This window comes from Camelus bactrianus, chromosome 2 (assembly GCF_048773025.1).
Source record: "Camelus bactrianus isolate YW-2024 breed Bactrian camel chromosome 2, ASM4877302v1, whole genome shotgun sequence".
Classification (NCBI taxonomy): Eukaryota; Metazoa; Chordata; class Mammalia; order Artiodactyla; family Camelidae; genus Camelus; species Camelus bactrianus.
In genome coordinates, this window is record NC_133540.1 from 133,231,268 (window position 1) to 133,253,150 (window position 21,883).

The 21,883-nt window shown below is 56.7% G+C and overlaps 1 protein-coding gene across 11 annotated transcripts in view; it reads left to right on the forward strand.

The window, feature by feature from the left end:
* SORCS2 (sortilin related VPS10 domain containing receptor 2) overlaps window positions 1-21,883 on the forward strand; it is a 445,133-nt gene that overhangs the window by 341,124 nt on the left and 82,126 nt on the right. The gene's annotated exons all lie outside the window — the stretch shown is intronic.

Sequence of the window (21,883 nt, forward strand, 5' to 3'; positions counted from 1 at the left end):
GTGGTACGTAGTGTGTGTGTGTGTAACGTGTGGTACGTGGTGTGTGTGTGGTATGTGTGTAACGTGTGGTACGTGGTGTGTGTGTGGGGTGTGTGTGATGTGTGGTACGTGGTGTGTGTGTGGGGTGTGTGTAATGTGTGGCATGTGTGGTGTGTGTGTGGGGGGGCATGTTTGATGCTCACTTTTCCCAGGCAGCCAGCCCATTCCCCCCATCAGGTTCTCAGAGGGTTTAGAACCTGCCCTGTGGGAGGGGGAGGGGGAGGGGGAAGCAGGGAGGGGTGTGAGCAGTTAATCCCCAGGGTCTGCAGGACCTGGTGCTGGGGGCTTTTAGATGTGTTCTTTCACCTGTTCCTTCAGTCACTGGTGGTTCAGAAGGCTTTCTAGTCAGTGGGCGCCTGGCCACGCACCCACACCCGCTCACCGCCTCCCCCTGCACGTGCACGGATGCCGGGGAAATGAGGGTGCTGGCGCCGTGCTGCAGTGCCCTGCTCCTGCAGCTGCCGGTGCCGTGAAAAACGCAGACACTGGGGCTGAGATGACGGTTTTCTCCAAAGGACTCTGCATCTCAGACCAGAAACCGTGAGCACCAGGCACGCTGTGCAGAGGCCGCAGGGAACCGGGGCTTCCTAGCACTGGGTGGGTGTTAAATGGAGCCAGGAGCTTGGGAGTCTGCAAAGCCCCAAAAAGGAACTTGGGCCAGGGAGCCAGAGTGACCGGGGTCAAGTCTCGCCTGGGGTGGGTGGGGTGGGGTGGTGCATTTGGACAAGTCCGGGACCTGCCTGCCAGCGTGGCCCCTCCCACAGCACCAGGCTCCTTCTGGAAATCGGCTGGCCCAGCACTGATGGAAGCGCCCCGCTGTGCTGGGCCAGAAGCACATGGGAGAAGCCCTCCAATCGTGGCCATTCGAAGGGTTCACGTACACATTCGGATCAGAGGCCTCGCCGCTCCGCCCATCATTGTCCCTCCAGAGGGCCAACCCCATGAAGTCGGGACGTGCATGGTTTTTCTCCAGATGGTTGGACAAGAATTAAAAGAATGGTCATCTTTCCCGACACATGAAATGATGTTCGGTTTCAGTGAGCAGCCATGAAATTTCCTGGCCCACCCCTAGCCCACCTGTCCACGTGCTGCCCGGGGCTGCTCGTCGCCGTAGCAGAGCTGAGGAGTTAGGCCTGAGGCTGTGTGGCCTGCAGGCTGGAAGGCTGACTCTCTGGTCCTGTCAGAACGAGGTTGCCAAGCCTGGTTCTAAGCTCCTAACTACCTGTTGGACGGGGCAGGGAACAAGGTTCTGGCTCTGTGCCCTAAGGCTGGTGGCTACTGTCCAGAGCACAGGGACAGGCTGGGCTGGAGGCCCAGCTGGGTAATTGCAGCCAGGATGTTGGAGTTTTGTTGTAAAACAGGGAGATGAATAGGAGTCCGAGGTGGTTCTGTGGAGGCTGAGGGGTGGAGGCACGGTGGCTCAGGACTGGGAGGGAGGAGAGGGGCGTGGAGCCGGAATTGAGGCAGGGCGCCCTCCTCCTGCACCCCCCTGGGGCTCCACCAGTGGTGCTTCCTCCTGCTGCCTCACTCAGTCTGGTCCCCTGCCAGTGTCGGGGCGCAGGCTGGGCCATCTCCACCTCAAGGACCGGCCTCTGCCTGGGTCACCTCGGTGTCCTCAGCTGCGTGGCCCTGCACGGGGCATAGCGGGCAGGGGAGGGGGTGACATCTGTAGCCCCCTGAGCTTCCGCCTGCATCTCCCAGGCACCAGGCCTGCTCTGCCGTCTCCACCCGCCCTCCCCGAGTCCCGCGAAGGCGTGACTGGGCACGGCATGCTCAGGTCCCTGCAGGCGCCCCCCCCCACCGCACCTCCCCTCCCAGTCACGGGCCTGTTACGTTGGCAGAGAGCGCTGTCAGTAGTAACCCCTCACATCGCTGCCGCGATCTCCAGTTTGCCGTGTGCTTTCCCGTCCGTGATGCCTTTAATCCGGCCCCGCAGGGAGCTGCCGGGGATGAGGGAGATAATGCAAGTGAAGCCCTGGTGCAGGCCTGCCCCGCAGTAGGCACCTGAAAACTGATAGCTGTAACTCTAGGAGGGGGAAAGGAGGGGAGGGGGAGGGGAGCGAGGAGGGGCACAGGGAGGGGCCTTCGGCTCTGCCTACCAGGCACCAGGGTCCCAGGGCCAGTCAGGCCCATAGACACTGGGGCCACCCACACTCCAGAGAGGACCCTAGCATTCTGGGCAGAGGGAGTGTTTGTGGAATGAATGACTGGGCATCAGGGATCTCAGTCTGGTCGGCTGCCTTAAAAATAGATCTTTATTCCTGCTGAGAAATTAAAATACATTTATTGATACTCTACCTCGGCACCAAAAAAATGCAAGGGGACTTCTGAGATGACCTAAATAACCCGAGTGAGACAAAAAGAGCAGAAAGGATTGAAGAAAAGAGAGGGGGCGGACAGCTGCTCGGCGGGGCTGCGTAAATCCAGTAATCTCTGTCTGCTGCCCCTCAGAGGCCCTGCGGCCCGAGCTCCAAGAGGCCGCGGGCGCTGCAGGGACCCAGCTGAGTGTGTGTGCAGCAGGACGAGCTCAGGGCACCCTGCCACAGGGGCAACACGTCCCCACTCACAGGAGTGTGCAGAGCCACGGCCAGCAGCTGAGGGACACTGGTGCCGACGTAAGGACGATTCTGAGGTTAGCATCACGGAAGGGGGCTGTTTGGCACCAAGGGAGCACTTGCATCGCACAGTTTGCCAGAAACGACCCTCAGGTATGCTGCCTGTGGGAATACCTCAGGCACTGGAAAACTGGGGGTCCCACCAATTCCTCACTCTTTCATTAACTTCCTAGTGCAAGCTGCTAGTCAGGGCCCAGGTGTGGGACTCTGGTTGGCTGGGTACTGAGTCTGGGCCCTGCCATCCTGAAACTTGCAGTTCTTCTATTCATCCATCTGCCCATCCATCCATCCATCCATTTATCCATCCATCCATCCGTCCACTCATCCGTCCATCCATCCACCCACCCACCCACCCATGCCCTTATCTGTTCCCCCCGTTCATCCACCCATGTACTCACCCTCCCCGATTCAATACTGATTTATCAGAGATTCACCTGGCACAGCTGTAGGCTCCGGGGAGAGAGCCTTTATCCGGAGGCTTCTTTGAATCTCCGCCTCCCCTGAGCACCCCCAATGCACACCTACACGAACACACATGCGTGTGCACACACACGCATGCATACATGCACACAGCCCCAGCCCCCGGCTTCCCTCCACCCTAGCTGGGCTGTCCTGTGTCCTTGTCAGTCACCCTCTGCACCTCAGACCCCCAACAAGGCTCCACGTGGACTAGGTCCCGAGGAAGCCCCACCTCTGGGGTTGGTTTAGATCACACCATGCCAAAAAGTGAGTTCAATAAGCTGGCCTCAGCCCTGGAGAGGTTTTTTCCTGCCTAATTATAAAATCCATTGCAATAGAGATCACGAAACAGAACAACTTGGCTATTATAGGGACATGCTTTATACTCATAACTTAAAGAGCTTATTTTAAAAACTGACTGTAAAACCACTTAATTACTTGGTTTTAAAACCAGCCATGTGGAAATTATGCTCCCTCGATGTACGTTTTGGAGGGGATTTCTGGCAGAGAGCTCCACGGCAGTGCACGTTGTGCCAGGCTGCCCGGGACCGCCTCACAGGCGCATGGCCCTGTGCCATCCCCGAGCTGTTCTCACTGCCGCTCTGAGCCTCACAGAGTCCCAGCAGGTAGACGGCTGGTCGACCCCTCTCCACTTCAAAGGTGAGGAGCCGAGGGACCAGCAGTAGGAACCCTGTGATGCAGCAGCTCATGAGAGTGAGGCCAGGACAAAACTCTGAATATTGTGACTACAAATCTTGTTGTCTTTCCACCGTGCCTACCTGCCACCCTTCTGTCCAATCAACCCACCCACCCATCCAAGAGCCACTTATCTGTTATTTATCCTTCCATTGATGGTCCCATCCACCCATCCACCTACCCACCCATCCGTTTGTCTACACACACACACACACACACACATATCCACTCATCCACCCGTCCATGGGCCATTTATCTATATAGCCAGCCAGCCATCATCCACTCATCCATCCATTCATCTGGCCACTTACCCGTATGTTCATCCACCATTAAATCCACCCATCTATCCACCTGAACATCTATCCACTCATGCACCTACCCCCCACCGCCACCCATTCATCCCATTATCCATCCATCCATTTGACAAGTCTTCATAGGTAGCGCTCCTCACATACTGAGTTTCTGGGCAAGTGGAGAGAGGCCGGTGGGAATGGAAACCATTCCCTGACCCCAGAGAGCTCACAGCCCCGGGAGCTCATAGCCCGCGATCCCGAGGTGGACTACGTTCTGAAGGGGAGGTGTGTACTGGCTTCTGTGGGACTGTGATGGGGGGCTGGGCACTAGAAGGGAGCAAGGAGTGTTTCACAGGAAAGGGGACGTTTGAGTTGGCCTTGGAAGGGTGTATAGGTGTTGACTATGTGGAAGAGGGAAGGGCATTCTACGCAACACTTCTAGTTCTGAAGTTCAAGGTCAAGAACCTTGAGGTCAAAATCTGACTCTACCCACCGGCTGTGTTTCTGGGGTTGTCCCAGTCTCCTCACCTGTACAAGGGGAGACTGTGTCCATGTCCCACTGGTCTCCAGCCAGCCCTGCCTCACCTTCCCTCTGGGACGCACAGCAGTGGGGTGAGACGTTCACCCGGTTTCCCCCTCTCTCTTCATGATCCTGCCGGATCTCATGGCTTCACAAACCACATATCTGCATACGTGCACCCCAGTTACCCTCAGCCCTGATGCTCCTCAGACTCCACGCTCAGATCTGCCTCTGTCTGCACGACTCCTGTGGGCCCTCACTAACAGACATCTCAGAGTCGTCCTCCTGCAGACAGAAGTGTTCCCATTGCCTCTCCAGAAGGAGGTGCCATCCCCCAGCCGGGCCAAAAGCTTCGGCGTCACCCTTGACCCCCTCTGCCTCACAACCCACCTCAAGTGCATCAGCAAGTTCCATGCTGCTGTGTCCAAACCACACCCTCTCACCCCACACTCCGCATCCTCAGTCAAGCCACCCCATCCCCTCCACATCCTCCCAGCAGGCATTTCCACTTAGAACAGCCCGGGAGCTTCTGGCCAGAAGTACCTCTCTCTGACTGGCCACTTCTTTAGTCCACACTCAAGGACGGGGCAGGAAATTTCCTGTCCTGGCCTCAGCATTAGGCAGCCAAGGGTCTTAGCTCAGTCCCGTGGGCTGTGGACCGTGGGGAGGTGGCTCTCTCTCCTCGAACGAAAGTGTCCCTAACTGTAAAGTAAGGCATTTGGACTAAATGTTGCGCCCTCTCTGTTCCAAGTCCTCATGGTGAAAACGGCTGGCAGGGTGTCCCTGCTGTGCTCCTGAGGGAGTCCGGAGGCTCTGCCAAGGGCCAGTGTCTGGCTGACACTCATACGTCCTAATGCACCCACATTAGGGGCCGCTTTTAAGAATGCACCTGCGTGTGCGTGCATCTGTGTGTGCTTGTGTGTGATTTAAAACACTTTGGAAGGTGAGGGTACAGCTCAGTGGTAGAGTGTGTGCTTAGCATGCACGAGGTCCTGGGTTCAGTCCCCAGTACCTCCATCAAAAAATAAATAAATTAACCTAATTACCTGTCCCCCTCAAACAGAAAACAAAACAAAACTCTCCAGGATGTTGCACCTTAAAAAATAAAAACAGTCTTGGCAGACTGTGCCAGCCCCTCCCCCACCGTCCCCCGCCGCCCGGAGGTGGAGCCGCGTCCTCCTGGGTCTCTAGCCCGCCCGGCCCCTCCTCCTCCTCCTCCCTGTGTCTTGGGCTGGGGACCCCTGGGCATTTCTCAGCCCTAAACCCTCTTTAGCTGCGGAAGGCTTCGAGCCGGTTGGAGGACACCGTTCCCAGGCCAGCCTCTCCCACAGCATCACTACCGTTTCCCTCTTTCTCAAAAATACGAGGCAGCGGCCTGGGCTTTTGCAGAGAGCAGAGCCTCCCTTTATCACGGGGCATGGCTCAGTGTGTGGCCCCTGGTCTGTGGTGCTTTTCAGCCTCCCGCCGACCTGAGTTTTCACAGTGGCTGCTTGTTCACTCCTGCAGCCCCTGCTGATGGGGTCCTGCCTGCCGGGGCCCTGGGGACAGCGTGGCTGAGGCCCCCTGCTCTCCAGAACCTGCCTTGCCTGGGGAGATGGCCACTTGGAGACAACGCACCGAACCTAGTCGAGTTGTCCAGACGAAGAGCCTGAGGCAGGGATGGGTGCACGTGAGCTCTCGGGAGAAAGCTGAGGGGAAGAAGTGGCTGCAGAAGGCTGTGGTCCTCAGCCCAGGTCTGGTCCACGGCCAGCTGAGGTGTGTGAAACAGAGTCGCCCCTCCTTGAGACAGGGGACTGGCCGTTCCCCTACCCCCGTCCATGAACACTGTCTGGGGTCCTCCAGGGGGAGGGTACAAACTCCCAGGCCAGGGCTCCCATCAGCCGAGGGCAGTTTTCTGAGAAAGGGGTAAGCCGTGAGCTGTTGGCCAACAGCAGCAGTACAGGGTCTGGGACTCAGCACAGAGTCGGCCCCGAGGCGCATGGCACCATCCAGGTGTCGACTGAAACAAAATTCACAGCCTGTAAGCTGAGAGTTGAGTTTTATTCTGCGCACTTTCTGAGGACTTCAAGCCCAGGAGGTGGCCTCTCAGATCGCTCTAAGAGACTGCTCCACAGAGGCAGGGGAGACGCCAGGACGTACAGGAGCGTTTGCCACAAAGACCAGGTAGTCGGAACATCCAAAGATTACTGTTAATTTAAGAAAACCAGACATCTCAAGATAAGGAAATTAGTGCTTTTCTGCGTGTGGGAAGGTGCAAAGGTCTGGGCTCACTGGAACCGTTCCTTTGATGTGCACCTCAGCTGTCCAGGGCTGGTGCCTGTTCTTGCACATCCCAAGTCCCCTGTGGGGGGCACCGCTGTGGGGGTGGCAGAGGCGGGCTGCCTGCCTGTCTGCGTCCTGAGCTTCCTCCGCTCACTGCCGGGGGTGGGGGTGGCGGCAGCGGCTGGTGACTTGACGGCGCAGCATCCTGTGTCTGCCGACGTGGCTGTAGTACTTTTCATCCACACGGGCAGGTGTTTGTTCCACGAGCTCGATGCTGCGACGCAGCGGGCTTTGTCTTGGCTCCTGGAGGCCGGCCTGCAGGTTGGCAGGGCAGGACTTATTTTGCGTTCTTACAGGTTAGAAACGGAAGCACAGGCCTGGGGGTTGGCGAGGGGACCGAGGGTCCCCAGGCAGGGTCCCTTCCCCGCTGCTCTGCCACCTGGACAGGCCAGCAGCTCAGCTCTCCTGCTCCTTGGTCAAGAGGACTCCAGGCCACCCTGAGTGGCCCACCTCCCGCTGCCACCTTGTCGGCCACCCCCATAGCTAATCCACCACCAAGAGACCCCGGGAGGCAGGAGCCAGCGAAGAGAGGAGGTGACAGACTGTTGACAAGACAGGCACAGAGACCTGGGTCCCCTCCAGCTCTGGCCTCTGTGGGGAAGGGACTCCCAAATCCCCTTTGAACCTCAGACGCCGCCCCTATCGGCGGGCTTGTGTCCGCCATGGGCAGCGTGGCCAGGCCCCGCGGGGATACGGGCGGCCTGTCCAGCCCAGGGCCGGCCTGTGGGCGGCGCTCAGTAAACAGGAGCAGTGGAATCTTCTTGGTTCTTCTGAAGCCTTCCTTAACCACGCCTTCCCCTCATTTGTAAAGTGCAGGGTGTGTGTGTGTGTGTGTGTGTCTGTGTGTGTGCTGGAGTGGTGATGACTGGACAGAATCAAATGTGATGAAATATGTCTCTTTTTTTTGACTTCAGTACTTTTTTGCTGAACAAAATTTTATACAAAAAGAGTGCTTCAGTAAATTGGATCAGGGAAGGCGGCTGGGCTGGGGGCCTGGGGCGCCCCTGACACCAGCTCGGCCTCGCAGGGGCAGAGGGACCTCTGAGCAAGGGCTTGGCCTGTCTGGAAAGTGGAGGCAATAACGGAACAGCTTCTCAGGGAGGAGCTGGTGACTGAATGCGCATAAAGTGCCCAGAGCAGCACCGCCCAGACCTGGGGGCCGCTCCCCACTGCTGCGATTACTGCCTGGCTGGTGGGTCCGTAAGCTGCCGTTAGCACACTGTGGCAGCTGACCTGTGGGCTAATGATCAGTGTAATCAGGGGTGACCTAATGACATGAAATCCCACCCCTGCCCCAGAGTGCAGCCCCTCACCCAGGTGGGCTCCCAAGGGGAAGATGCCCACGGAGCGGCTGTGGGGAAGGCTGAGGACCACCGTGCTCCCGCTGGGGCCTCCTCCCATCACCCACCGCCCCACCTCGTGTGCCTTCCGGAGAAGGAAGAGGTCAGAGAGGGAGCACGAGGGGTGGAGGGTGTCCCGCTCTTCCTCGAAGGGTGGGCTCGGGGCTCCCCCAAGGGCCCCTGAGCTGACTCAGGGTCACACTGCTGTACACCCACGGCCAGAAACCAGCATATGTCTGTGGGATCCCAAAGCCCTTTGTTCTCTGCCCTGCGGGGTTGCGTTTGTTTTAAAGAAAACCACCGCACAGTCAGAGAGGTGGGGAGCCCTTGTCACCGGAGGTATCCAAGCAAAGGGGCTAGGAAGCTACTGTGGCGATTCCAGTATCAGAAAGCAGACTGGTCCAGAGAGTGCGGTGGGGAGCCCCTGTCCCAGGAGGCGTCCAGCCGAGAGGCGGGGACACGACCCCAGCAATTCCAGCATCAGAGATTGTGCCAGTCCAACTGGCCCTGTGTCGGCGCCGAGCCTCTGTGACCCCTGCTCCCTATTTCTGGGTGTCTCTGTGACTTGAGTGACGGGAGGGGCTGGATCTGCCCCGCGCAACCTCCCCCCACCCCGTCTCTCTTTGGTCGTGCCTGTGGGAGGGGTACAGCCAGGCCTCCATTCTGCATGCTGTGGGGTGGGGTCCTGGGAGACTTCTTGGTCTGGGAATTTCAACACTGGTGGTTCTGCCAGGGATCCAGAGCCTGGGTTCACAGCAGTCTCCATGTGACCTCCAAGAGCCCTGGGGAGACTCCTGCGGCAGGCTTCCTTCCCCGGGAACTTTAATTACATCATTACTCATTTGTGGTTGGAAGGATGAGAAGAAACTGACACAAGAGACCCCTCATCTCTCCCGCGACCGCGAGCGTTTGTTTAGTTCACCTACCGCTTATGAGGCTTCTGTCCGAGAGGGGCCAGACCCCAGGGCCACTCCCTGCCCCTAAGGCGTGGAAGCCACAGGACTCACTGGTGACTGATGGCACAGGCTAAGAGGACAGAAAGAAGGGATGGCAGATGTACCATCTCTCATATCATCCTTTTCTGGGGACACCGGGGCCCGCCTCTGACCATCAGTGGCACTTGCCTGACCCTCACCATGTCTGCTCTTTGTGGCACTGCCCCGTGCCTGCCCTCTCTGGCCCGATCCTCCCTGGCACCGTGCTCTCTGGTCCTCACTCACCCCTGTGCCCCTTCCTCAGTCTCCCTCCCAGGTTCTCCTCCTGTAGAGACTGCTGGTGCCACCAGGGAAGCCGTGGGTCTGTTTCTTTACCACGTTCCTCCCAGTGCCCCAGGTGGGAGCCGGGGTCCTTCCGGACTCCTGGCTGCCCCGCCCAGCGGGCGTCCTGCGGGCGTCCGGTGCTGCCCGTCTCCCGTCTTTGCATCCTGTGGTCCTCCCCCCATCCCAGTCTGCTCCTCCCTTCCCGCTGGACCCGGCCCACCTCGCTCTCTCTCTGGTCTTGTCAGTGCCCTCTTCTCCGCCGTTGGTAAATGGCTGGACCCTCCTTGGAGTTTACGATCGCCCGCCTATGTGCTTCTTTGGTCATTATCTTGCCACTGGCCCGAGTGCTCCATGAAGCCAGGGACAACCAGGCTGCACCCAGTCTGCCCCAGCACCAGCCGACATAGGTCCCGGGACACACAAGCAAAGAGCAAAGGAAGGCAGTGTGCGCAGCGTGCGCCCCGCCCATCTCCGCAGTGTGTCCAGGCCACAGCTCCCACCGTGTGACGCGGGTGGACACTGCCCTCTCCGGGACTCATTGCTTCATCCATCAAAGGAGTAAAAATAGCAACCACCTCGTCGGAGGGTTGTCAACGGTGTGCAAAGCATTCAGTACAGTGCCTGGCATACAGTGAGCGCTCAGTACATGCCTCGTATGATTATTTTATCACCAATGCTGTTATCTGCTCCACGTAGCTCAGGAAAACCACAATGCCAGGTGATTTTGGCTACAGGATCCTGCCTGGGGCTTCCTGTGGGGAGAGTCCATTTCCTCACCCAGATCCGAGGAAGCCACAGTAACGGGCCTTTCAGCTCTGTCCTTACTTCATCTTCTGAGCACAGAACAGCAGTAGCCCCTGCACTGAGGGCCATGGCCTTGGCCACGAGGTGCCAACGCCAGTGCACCTGCACGAGCCTTCGGGCATCCAGCTCCAGTGACGGCGAGGAGAAGGGCTGCTCACTGAAGCTCCTGCAGTGTTCCAGCCAGCTCACCCCACATTAATAATGTCTTGGTCTCTAATCACAAATATTTGTAGGGAGAGCCTTTGGAGATTCCAGAGTTCTTTCCAAAAGCTGTCGTCTTTACCCAGGAGGCTGCCCAGGCCAGCGCTGAGGAGGCACCAGGCGAAGGCACTGAGCTTCAGGCCCTTGCTTTCTGCTCTTCAGTTAGGGGCAGATGAATGAACGAGTTGTTCACAGATCTGATCGTACATAGGTAATTCAACTTTCCTGATGAAAGGCAGTCTTCCAAAGCACAGCCACTCCAGAGAATTAGCTGTCCACCACACTCCACCCAGGCAGCGGGCTCGCTGGCTTCGTCTGCAAAATGTCCTCATGCAGCCAAACAAAACACAGCTACACCCTATTCACTCTGAAGCCTCAGCGTTCTCCCCTTTGGAGAACTGAGATCATCAACAATTGTGGCGGAGGGGGCCGGCGGGGGCCTCTCATGCCACGAGTGCCACAGGCACGGTGGTGAGTAAGTCAAGGCTCTAAGACATTGGTGACGCGTATTTTTATACGTCCTGAGGTATGTTTGCCTCATTTAGTTTCTATTGATCAGACCCAAGATCTTCCGAGTCAGCCTTCGGCCAGAGGGAAATGGTTTGCCCTCTCCGTTAAATTTACAAATGTTCCTGGGGATGTTTCCTGGCATTTCAGTGACTGTCAGGCTGGTAATTAAAACTGAGCCAATCCTTTCCCGACAATCAATTCCGTAATTGTGTTTGAGCGGATGTTTTACTAGATCGTGTTGGATGCTTGTCGGTCTCGACACAGAGGCGGGACGGGGGCTTTCGGGATCAGACAGAGTCAGGTCCGTGCTGAAGGGGCGGCACCCAGCCTGGGCGGGCTGGGGCGGGCCGTTCGACCCCTCTGAGCTTCTGGGTTTTCTGTCTTCAAAGCAGAAACCAAAACATCTTTCACCTTGTTGCTACTGTGACAATAAAGTGATAAAACAGCAATGCCTAGCGCAGGGCCAGGCGCAGGGTGGGTGCTCGGCAAACGCCATTTCCCCCTTACTTCCCCGTCCGTACTAGACGGAGTTCAAGTTTATACAGAGACAAGACTCGGAGGCACAAGCCACGGAACCTACACCAAGAAGGGTGGATTCGGAGGTTGGGCTGCATGGTCATGGGTACAGCCAGTGACTAAATTGTGCACTGGGCTCAGAGTATGCCGCACTCCTCTTCCCATGAACTCTTCCATTCACTCCCCAAAGCAATTTTCAGTAGGTTGACGGATAGAGTGTGAAAGGTGAAAAGGGGACAGGAAGGAGGGAGGGGGAGGGAGGGAAGGAAGGAAGGAAGGAAGATGGGATGGGTGGCTAGGTGGGTGGTAGATGGATGGATAGATGGATGATGGATGGGTGATGGCTGGCTGGCCGGCTGGCTGGCAGGATGGACAGATGAGTAGGTGGATGGGTGGATGATGGATGAGCTGAGGCATCTCAAGACCTTTGGCAAGAGTGAGCCAAGAACCTTCGAAAGAGACGATGGCGGATACCTAGGCAGGTGGCAGTTGACATGAGAAAGGGAACTGGGGGCAGCTCGCTGTGCTTGGTGAAGTGGTTCCAGACACACACACCAGTCAGGACTTGATTGGGAAACTGGAGGCAGCTGGAGTCGGGAGGGACTTAATCCGGACCCTAGAGGTTGATGCGGTTGATGCAAGGACTGGGGGCGGAGGTCAGAAGGCGCCGCTGACATCAGTAAGTCAGGAGCCCAGGAATGTCGGGAAAGCACTGCTGCGGCTGGCCGCAGCCGCCCGCAGCCGCCAGGTGGGTGGTCGGGGGGCGCTAGGGACACTGACAGCCCACACCTGCCTGTGGAGGCAGCCGGACCACTAGGGCTTCTTGTCTTATCCGTTCTCACGTGAAGGCTGCCCGTTGGCCGACTCTGATGGCCCTCTGCTCTCCGGGTCCAGGAGCTCGGCCCTGCGGGTCACTGGGCTGTCTCACCCGGACAAACACCAGGGCTCCCAATCAGCCTGGTCTGCCCCCTGCAGGCCCTATTCCTCACTGCAGTCAGAGAAGATGGCCGGGGCATCCCACGCAAAGTGAGCCTGTGGGAGCAGCAGGCGTCTGGGGAGCTCAAAGCAGTCCAGGGTGGCTGGGCCTCGGGCCGCGTGGTGGCAAGTTCATCAGGGCAAGGTCGTGGGAGAGTCATGGATGCCAGACTCAGGCGCGCGGGTGGGAGGGGCCCTGAGGGTTTCCAGCAGGGACGCAACACTGCACACTTGCATCCACATAAATTCCAGTTATCCACAACTTCCTCAAGGTGGGTCTTTCAGGGTTAAGGGAGCGCGATGATAATAACGAGCTGCTGTTGCTACAACAGCGCCGAGGGCTGCGCCTGGTTTGGAAGCTTAGCGCCAAAGAGATGATGCCTGCGGTGTAAGGCTGAGCGTGAATAGCCCAAGGTCGCTGAGCACTGTGGCAAAGCCTCGTCTCCATCAGACTCTGTGTCCTGAGACCTCTCCTCTGCTGAAGACCACCCACACCCAAAACCGCCATGTGGAGCGATGTCCTCCTAAAACTCAGGGCGGCCGCGCTGCGCGTGCGCTGCATGTCCCAGCAGGACGTGTTCAGCCGCAGGAGTGACGCGCCGGGTAGGAGGGTTAATTCTTCCCTGTGGCTCACGTGGGCACATAGCGGATGCTCGGCGCAGATCCTAATTTGAGACCCGGGGGTGGATGCTGCTGTGTTTGTGTGTCTCCACTGTCTGCCTCTCCTGATGTCAAAGCCGGGTTTTCTGTGAGCCCAGCTGGGCACATCTGTCTGGCAAGGAATGGACTGGGCAATTGGGTTTTAAATAGAAAGGTGACTCCAGGTGACACCCATCTCCAGGTGGGGGTGGGGACCCTTTGAGGGCTCAATCTGGGAAAGGGCAGATTAAAAGCAGATTCTCTCCTTGATAAAGAGTCTGAACAAAAACCAAAGGTCTGCGGCGCATTCAGCCAGGGCCCTGGCAGAGGCAAGAAGTTGTTTCTGGATGCTGTTTGTTTCCCCTTTTTGCACTTGGATGTTTGAGAGCTATGATTTGCATGAGCTTTGCTGTGAGGCAGACTGGGACGTTGGCACCACCTTTTGGAAGAGTTGGGTTGGAAGCTCAGTGGAGGGAAACCCTGGACCAGAGAAGGTAACTTGGCAGGTAGAGCCACGCGTGGTTTGGGCAGGCAGGTCCAGGTGGACGTGATCTGGGCAGGCAGGAAGGTGCAGGCTCGTGTTGAAGGGTCAGGAAGGGCTTGCGGGATGCCAGACTCAGGTCAGGCAGGCCTCCCAACCTGGCAGAGAGGGAGACAGGAGGCCCACACCGGCATCTTGTGCAGTCTGCCCTCCGTCTTCCTGGAGCATCTTTCTGTGCATGGCTGGTGTGTCCCCCTGAGAGCATGCAGCTCACCTTCCTGGAACTTTCTGGACATCCTCTCCTCTCCTCCAGTCCAGCCTGGGGGAGAGGCCTCCCTTCTTGGGGCACCTGTCCCAGGGCACAGCTCACACTGTTAAATGACCTCCCTTGTCTGCTGTGAGCTCCTCCCGGACAGGGATCCCGTGGGATTAATCTCCCAGCCCAGAGCCTGGCGCACAGCTGAGTAAGTTAGTTAATGCTCTGAAAGAATATGATAGTGGACCAAAGTGAGGGAGGAAAGGTGAAGAGGGACAGAAAGGCCCTCCTCCCTCCACCACTCCGCCTTCCTCTGCCTCTACACATGGTCAGAAATCATCCCCAAAGCCCAGGACGGACCTACAGATGTCTGGGAGCCACGTCTTATAGTCTTCAGGGTGGGCAGAATCCATTTGGACTCTCCCAAGCCTTTTGCATCAGGAACCCCGTGCTGTTGTTCCGTTGCCGGCAGGTGCAGCCACACTGTTAGCCCTGATGTGAAACAGATGAGGGATGGAGGGAGGGATGAGCTGAGGTGACACGTGATTTTCCAGGAGGCACTCAGCCTCTCTGGCCTCAGCTTCCCCATCAGAGAAATAGGGATGATTGCATCTACTTGGCAGGTACACAGTAAGTATCAAATTCAATAAGTGAGTCACTCGACCCCTGCCCTGCCCCTGTCCATCATCTCCGCACCAGAGCTGCCCTGCTAGGCTTTCCTTGATCTGTCCAACCGGATGCTGGCGGGGCCCTGGGGGTGGCTGCCGGGCGTGCAAGGGAAATTACAGAAGGGTTATGAATCAGCACGCAGACGCAGCCAGGCCCACTTTGCAGCTTTCCCACCCCACACATCCCGGCAGAGAGCTCATTAGACCGTAGTCTAACGCAGGGCCCAAGGTTCCTTGCGGGGTGGTGCAGAGGCTGGGGGAAGGCAGGGCCTATCCGCTCAGCCGCCTGCAGGTTGGCCCAGGGAGCTGGGTCTTGGGGGTCAAGGACCCCTGCCCTGCCCTCGCCTGGAGGGGACTCGGGGAACTCTCCCTCCCCCGGACCCCTGTTGCACGCCAGCTCCATGGCATCTCTTGTCACCCTGGGTCACAGCCTGTGCCACGTTCGTGTCTCACGCAGGGCTGGCCTTCCTCTGTGCCTGCTGCCCGGTGTCAGGCCTCCACCACCCACTTCCACCGCGAGTCCCACATGGGGGGAAGCAGGTCTCAGCTACAGACCCGCCGATGTCCAGACTACTTTGGCATCAGAGAGGCACATCCAATAAATGTGTCACTAATGTGATCTGGGGGAAAAATCCCCAAGCAGGTGACTTTCTTCAGAAGATGTGTCCTGCCCTACCACTCCCCACCCCAGAATCAATGTGCTGGTCCCACGAGCTCCACCATCACTGGCTTTTCCTGGCGAACTCCTCTTCGTCCTTCAAGGCCAGGCCCTGGTGACAGCCCCTCCAGGAGGCCCGCAGCCCGAGGCCAGGCCCAGGGCGGAGCAAGGGAGGTTCCAGGGAACACAGTGAGGGAGGTACTCAAACTCAGGTGCCTGGCTCACCCCTCAGCCCCGAGACACGGCTCACGCGCCCTGGGGATGGCTTCTCTGCCTTCTGTCCGTGTATCTGTCCCAGGACTCCCTGGTGCGAGGGAACCATATGTTCTCTGTACTGTCCTCACCACCGCCTTTGAGCTGCCTCTGCTCTGGGACCCTGACCCAAGGACTAAACTTCTTTAAAAGCAAATGCTGTAGTAATAAGCCCACTGTCACCCGCGGTAGGTTCGCCACGGCCCAGGGCTGCGCTAAGTCTGTTACACACATTGTTTCCTTTAACTCTTTGAATCGCCAGTGCAATGGGAATCCCTATCTTCATTTTACAGAGGAGGAAACTGAGGCTCAGAGACGCCAAGGAATTCGCCCAAGGTGGCACAGCTCATGGGGGCAAAGAAGGCCTTTAGCCCAGCTCCAAGGGCCGCCAAAGCCTGCACTGCCCCTGCCCCTCTGTGCCTGGGCCGTGGGCTACATGCTCCACGAGTGACCTGCCTGGACTCCAGGGCCGTCATTGGTATCTCTGCCCTGCAGAGCATCCTCAGAGTGGCTGAGAGCAGGGCTGCGAGGAGTGAAACCCCCTTAAAACCGGGCCCAGATGTGCTCCAGTGCGCAGCGGTATCTCCTTGTCACTTGGTGGGGAGGCGGCCGGGGTCCGCCAGCGCGCTCAGACCCACACCGCCTGTGGACGCGGGGCTGAACCCGGCAGGGGCTGCGGCTTAGCGCCTCCCTGCACGTGGAGCGCGCACGGGACTCACCAGGGACCTGAGAAAATGTAGACCCTGATCCCTCGGGTCAGGGTGCCGCCGAGACACTGCTCTTCTAACAGGTTCCCATGCCGCTGCTGCCGCTGGTCCCAGAGCTTATTAACTGAGCAGCTTGGGAGAGGGCCCGCTCTGAGGGTGTGCGACCCAGGCCGTCGCAGAAGGCTCTCCGCTTGCTTTAACATTCTCCTGCTGCCGTCCTGAAACTCCTCATTCTATTTGAACAGGGAGCCCACATTTGCATTTGTACCAGGCCTGGCAAATTAGACCATGAGGCTCCTGCGTGGGATGCCACTAGTCCAATGAACCTGTCAGCCATTTCTCTGTAACGTGTTGCCTCTGATTTTGAAGACACCCAGCCCCATGGGCCCCCAGAACTTAGTTCAGGTACCATATGTTCCCCCAGAATAGTAAGCAGTGAAAATGTACCATTTAAAATAGTCTGGTTCCCAATTTGGAAGAACAGTCTGCCAGCCTCCGCTCTGCACGATGTTAATTGATTTGTTTTCTTTGCTCCAATAATCCTTTCCTTGTCAGCACTTTTTTCTTCCCCCGTCTTTCCTGGCTTACTTGTTTCACTCTGAGGCCAAAAATAGCCCACAATCCAGATTGCTGGGCCCCTGGCCAGAATGGCTTGCTCCGATCCTCTGTCCTTCCCCCTCGGTGCCACCACGGGCAGGGCCTTGGCTGTAACTGAGGGCTGTCCTGGAGAGGCGACCTTGCACCCAGAGATCTCGTTCTGTGTGGGAATACCAACACCTGTTTTTTGGGAACGTGGCACCTACCCGAGCTGGTGATAGGGCAGTGCTGGAGACGTGAGCCCTGCTGGGCTGGAGCAAATGAATGTACAAGATGCTGGAGGAAAGGGCAGAGGATGGGTGAGAAAAACTCGATTGGAGGATGTGTATCCTGGAGGGCTTCCTGAAAGAGGTGACCTTCAAAACAGGCCTTGGTAGATAAGGCGGTGTTTGATGAGCAGATACAAAGACTGAGGGTGTCCCATTGCAAAGACAGGCTAAACTCATGCTGGGGGCTCCTGTAAAGCAGGGATGCCAAAAACAAAAGAAATATTTAGCTTTGCTGAAGTGGCCCATTTTGAGATTTTAAAATCTGATTCAGAATTATCAGTGGTGAGGTTGGGGCAGGGGGGTCTTGGTCCTGCTGTGCATTCCAGCCAGAGGGCACAGTACCCACAAAGGTGGTCAGGATGCAAATGGTCTCGGTAGGGACCCCCGCCTGCTTGCTTTCGGTCATGCTGTCATCTCTGCCTGAAACACTCTCCCCCGGGTCTGGGTCAAATTTCCACTCATTCTTCAAGGCTTGTCTGGGTGTCACCTCTTCCATGAAGCCCTCTCTGTTCTGCACCTGCTCTGCAATTTTTCCCTCTGCTCTGCTTCCACAAAGCCCTGTGAATTCCTGAATTCTTATTTAATCCTGTGGGTTTAGCAACTGTGGAAGAATGAATGAATGAATGAGACTTCGTTGATGTGTGAAGCTTTGAGTGGTGAGGAGGAATCAGAGAATGAGACTGTTGATGACTTCTGCTCTCCGGGCTACTTAAATATCTCTAGGGATGTTTTCCTCCCAGAGGAGAAAAGCAAACAGTTCCCTTAGGAGTCACAAACTGAGCTGGAATTGCTCACTCGTGCGTGTGTGCGTGCATAGGTTCATTCGTGTGTCCATCAGGAATGGGTTAGCCGACAGCTCGGGTCAGGCCTCGGGTGATGCTTAAGGAACCCAAAGGAGTTGGGGCACAGCCTGATGGGGGAGGTCAGTAAGTAAGTCAGAAGAACATTGTGAAAAATGCATCGTTGGAAAAGCGGTTTAATGAGGGAAATTTGGGCTTCCCTGGTTAGACGGCTCAGACAGAGCCGGGCGTGGGGGTCACCGCCTGGGGCGGGCGCAGAGCCAGGCTGAGTGGTGAGTGGGTTCTGAATGAACTGTGCCGTGTCTGGTAAGATGCGGAAGAAGTCTTGGTGACTTCGTTTCATGTCTCCTGATTATCCAGGGTAGCCAGGAGCCGTGCAGAACATTTAGAAGTTGAAGGAAAATGAGATTATGTCAAAGATGACACAGGGACCCAAAAGAGCTCCCAGTAGCCAGAGCTGGAGCAATCTGGACAACACAACAAGAAAATACTATTATACAACTCAGAGTGTAAAATAAATATTCATGGGTTCGTGGTGATATAAATACATGATTGAGTAAGCGAATACATGGGGGAGGAAAGACAAATCTCCCAGGCAGAATTCCACATAATATATGTGGCTGTTCCGCCCTCCAGGAAGGGCGCCTCCCTCCCCACCCCCCAGGTGTGGGCCCTGCACAGCGACTTCCTCCCAGATGGACAGCATGGAGGTAGGGAGGAAAGGAGTCGTGTTACAAGGAGAATCCTGGCCAGCACCATCCGGCCAGCGATGACAGGTCCTGTCCCCAGCGTGTGCCCTGGCTGGGATGCAGTGAGGACCACACTTTCCCTCTGTGCCCTGCCCCCAAAAACCCATGACCACAGCACCAGCTCAAGAAAAACATCCGACGACCCCAAATGGAGACGTAGCTACGAAATACCTGGCTGGTCCTTCTCAAAACTGCCACGGTCAGGAAAAACAAGGGAAGTCTGAGAAACTGTCCCAGCCCGGAGGAGCCCGAGGGGACGTGATGACTAAGTGTCACATGGGAGCCTGGGTGGGAAAAAAGACGTCAGTGGGAGAACTGGTGAAATGTACTGTGTGCTGTAGACAACGTGAACGTGCCGACGATGGGTCCTCAGTGTGACAAACGTGTGGTGCTAACGTGAGCTATTCGTCACAGAGGAGACGTGTGTGCGGTGCGTGGGGGCCCTCTGTGCTAGCTTCGCAGCTTTTCTGTGAATCTAAAACTATGATAAACTAAAAAGTTTATATAAAAAAATCCTTAAAACCCCACCACTTGAAACCCGCCACTATTAACGTCTCCCTGTGTTTCTTTCCATTCTTTTTTTTAAAGGCAGGTGGGATTGACGTATAACATTATATTAGTTTCAGATGTGCAACAAAATGATTCGCTATTTGTTTATATTGTGAAACGATCACCAAAATAGGTCTAGTTAGCATCTGTCCCCACACATAGCTACAGAATTTCTTTTCTTATGATGAGTACATTTAAGATTTCTCTTAGCAACTTTCAAATATAGACATCGTATCATTTACTATGGTCACCCGGCTGTACACCCCATCCCCTTGGATGTTTGTACCTTTCTGTCTCACCCCCACTCTGGTACCACCAGTCTGTTCTCTGTGTCTATGAATTTGGGGTTTTTTTCCCTTTTTCCTTTTAGATTCCACATATAAGTGAGATCACACGGTATTGCTTTCTCTGACTTATTTCTCGTAGCATAATGCCCTTAATGTCCATCCACGTTGTGACAAATGGCAAGTTTCATTCTTTTTTATGGCTGAATACTAACCCTTCCATTCTTATTTCTGTGCCTCTTCCACTAACAAAATTGTACTTACTTTTCTACACTTATCATTGACAAAATTATACCTCCTTATAATTGTGTCAATGTGAAACGTAAAGAAATTTCACCTGCTTACAATTCTGTGCCCTGCTTTTTTCCGTGAGTGCATGAGCTCTCTTGTCACTAAGCATTCTCTGTAAGTGCTTTTACTTGCTCTATGGCTCCCCCAACCATCCCCACTCCCCTGACTCCGTTTTTCTGCATGGAAACCACACAACGAGGAGTATCTCCGGGCATGTCTTTGTCCACCTTTCAGGGATCAAAATCACTGAGGAATCAGGCTCCCTGGCCCTCAGTTCACTGGGGAGAGAAGGGTTTTTTGCTGGAGGATATGAAGGAAGCTAGCTGGGGAGCTCGCTGAGGTTTCCCTGGAAAGGAAGAACATGCTGGGTTGTAGTTTGTTCCAGGAGACAGGAGCTGTGTGCGGCTGTTGGTTTATCCTCTGTGTGCCTCATTGTCTTCTAGGGGAATGTCGGGGTTTGGGAAGGCCATGCGGGGGGAGAGGGTCTCAATGCCCTTCACCATCCGTGGGAAAGCCGTGCATGAGGCAGGCTAGTCCCCTCCGCCCACCAGCTCCAGCACGGCTCCAACGCCCGTCCTGTGTAGGCTGGCCCTGGAGCGCATGGCTAAGAGCAGGGCCCTGGAGTCACCCTCCGATCCCCACCCTGGCTCGATCCTGCATGGCTCTGTGACCGTAGCAGTTTGCGTCTCCGCTCTGTGCCTCAGTTTCCCCACCTGCCAAGCGGAAGTGATAACTGCATAGCAACAGTCACCTGATAGAGCTCGAATGAGGACAAGCTGGTCCCACTTGTGGTAGACTTTTACTGGGTCTGCTCACTGGGTGCCAGGCGCCATGTCATTGCCCCCATTTTATAGACGAGGAAACTGAGGCACAGAAGGGTATTTGGTCTGCAGACATGGAGTTTGAACCAGGTTATCTGGAGACTGAGTGTGTGCCTCGGTCACGGCTCTGCAGGGGGTGAACCTCGCGGCTCACGGCCCATCCACCTCGCGTGCCCAGGGCCCCTTCACTGTCCCAGTCGTCCAGCTGGTAGACCCTCTCTGGTGCCAGGGACAGAGGAGCTCTTGTGTCTCCCTCTGAGGGGGTCCTGTCATCCCACCGAGTGGCCGCCAAGCTGCCCTGTTCTGACCCTTGACTTCTGACCTTTCTGTGACCAGGGGCACCCTCCTCGCAGCCCCACAGGGCTTGTTCTCGTGTGAACAGGAAACTGGAGAGAAGGCAAATCCGGAGGGAATCACAGGCCAGCTCCCTGAGCAGGACACGGCCACGACACCCTGCGTGGGGCTGTGGCTTCTGACTCTCCCAGCGAGGCTCCCCACAGGGCCTTTTGCAGGAGCAGGCGTGCGTGGCCGAGCTGCCCCGGGTCCTCCCCGGGGCGCCTTGCCTGCCGACTTCGAAACAGAGTCGGGCTGGGGCTGCTCGCGACCGTCTGTGTCTCCCGTCATTCCCCGTGCGATCAGATGCTTGGGGATAACCAGGTAGAGAATCGCGGAGGTTGGAATCCGACCGAGCCACCAAAGCATCCAGCTAGGATGAGGCAGTGCCCCAGATGGCCCTGCTCCCAGGTCCCCCCCCCCACCGCCATACACAGGCTGCCCAGGCCATCGACAGTAAGATGCCTCTCGCAGAGCTCCCACCGGGGCCGCGTCAGTGCTCTGGGACAGCTGTAACAGAGTACCACAAGTGGAGTTTCCAGCCACAGGAATCTGTTGTCTCAGTTCTGGAATCAGAAGTCCAAAGGCAGGTGTCGGTCGGCCAGGCCGGTTCCCTCTGGGGGCTGCAGGGACCTGCTCCAGGCCCCCTCCCAGCTTCCGGCGGCTCCTGCAGCCCTTGGCGTTCCTTGGTGTAGACGCATCACCTGATGTCCGCCTCCGTGTTCCATCTTCTCTCTGTGCCTGTCTTCCTCTGTTCTAATAAGGACACCAACCGCTGGGTTTAGGGCCACCTTAAATCGAAGATGATGTCACCCTAGACTGTTGACACAGTCACACCTGCAGAGACCCTGTTTCCAGGGAAGGCCACACTCACAGGTCTGAGGGTCAGGATGTGGACAACTCTTCCTGGGGGTCAGAACTCAACCCACTACAGTGCCCATAAGGCCTTGCAGAACTTGACCCTCTGTTACTCCAGTCCC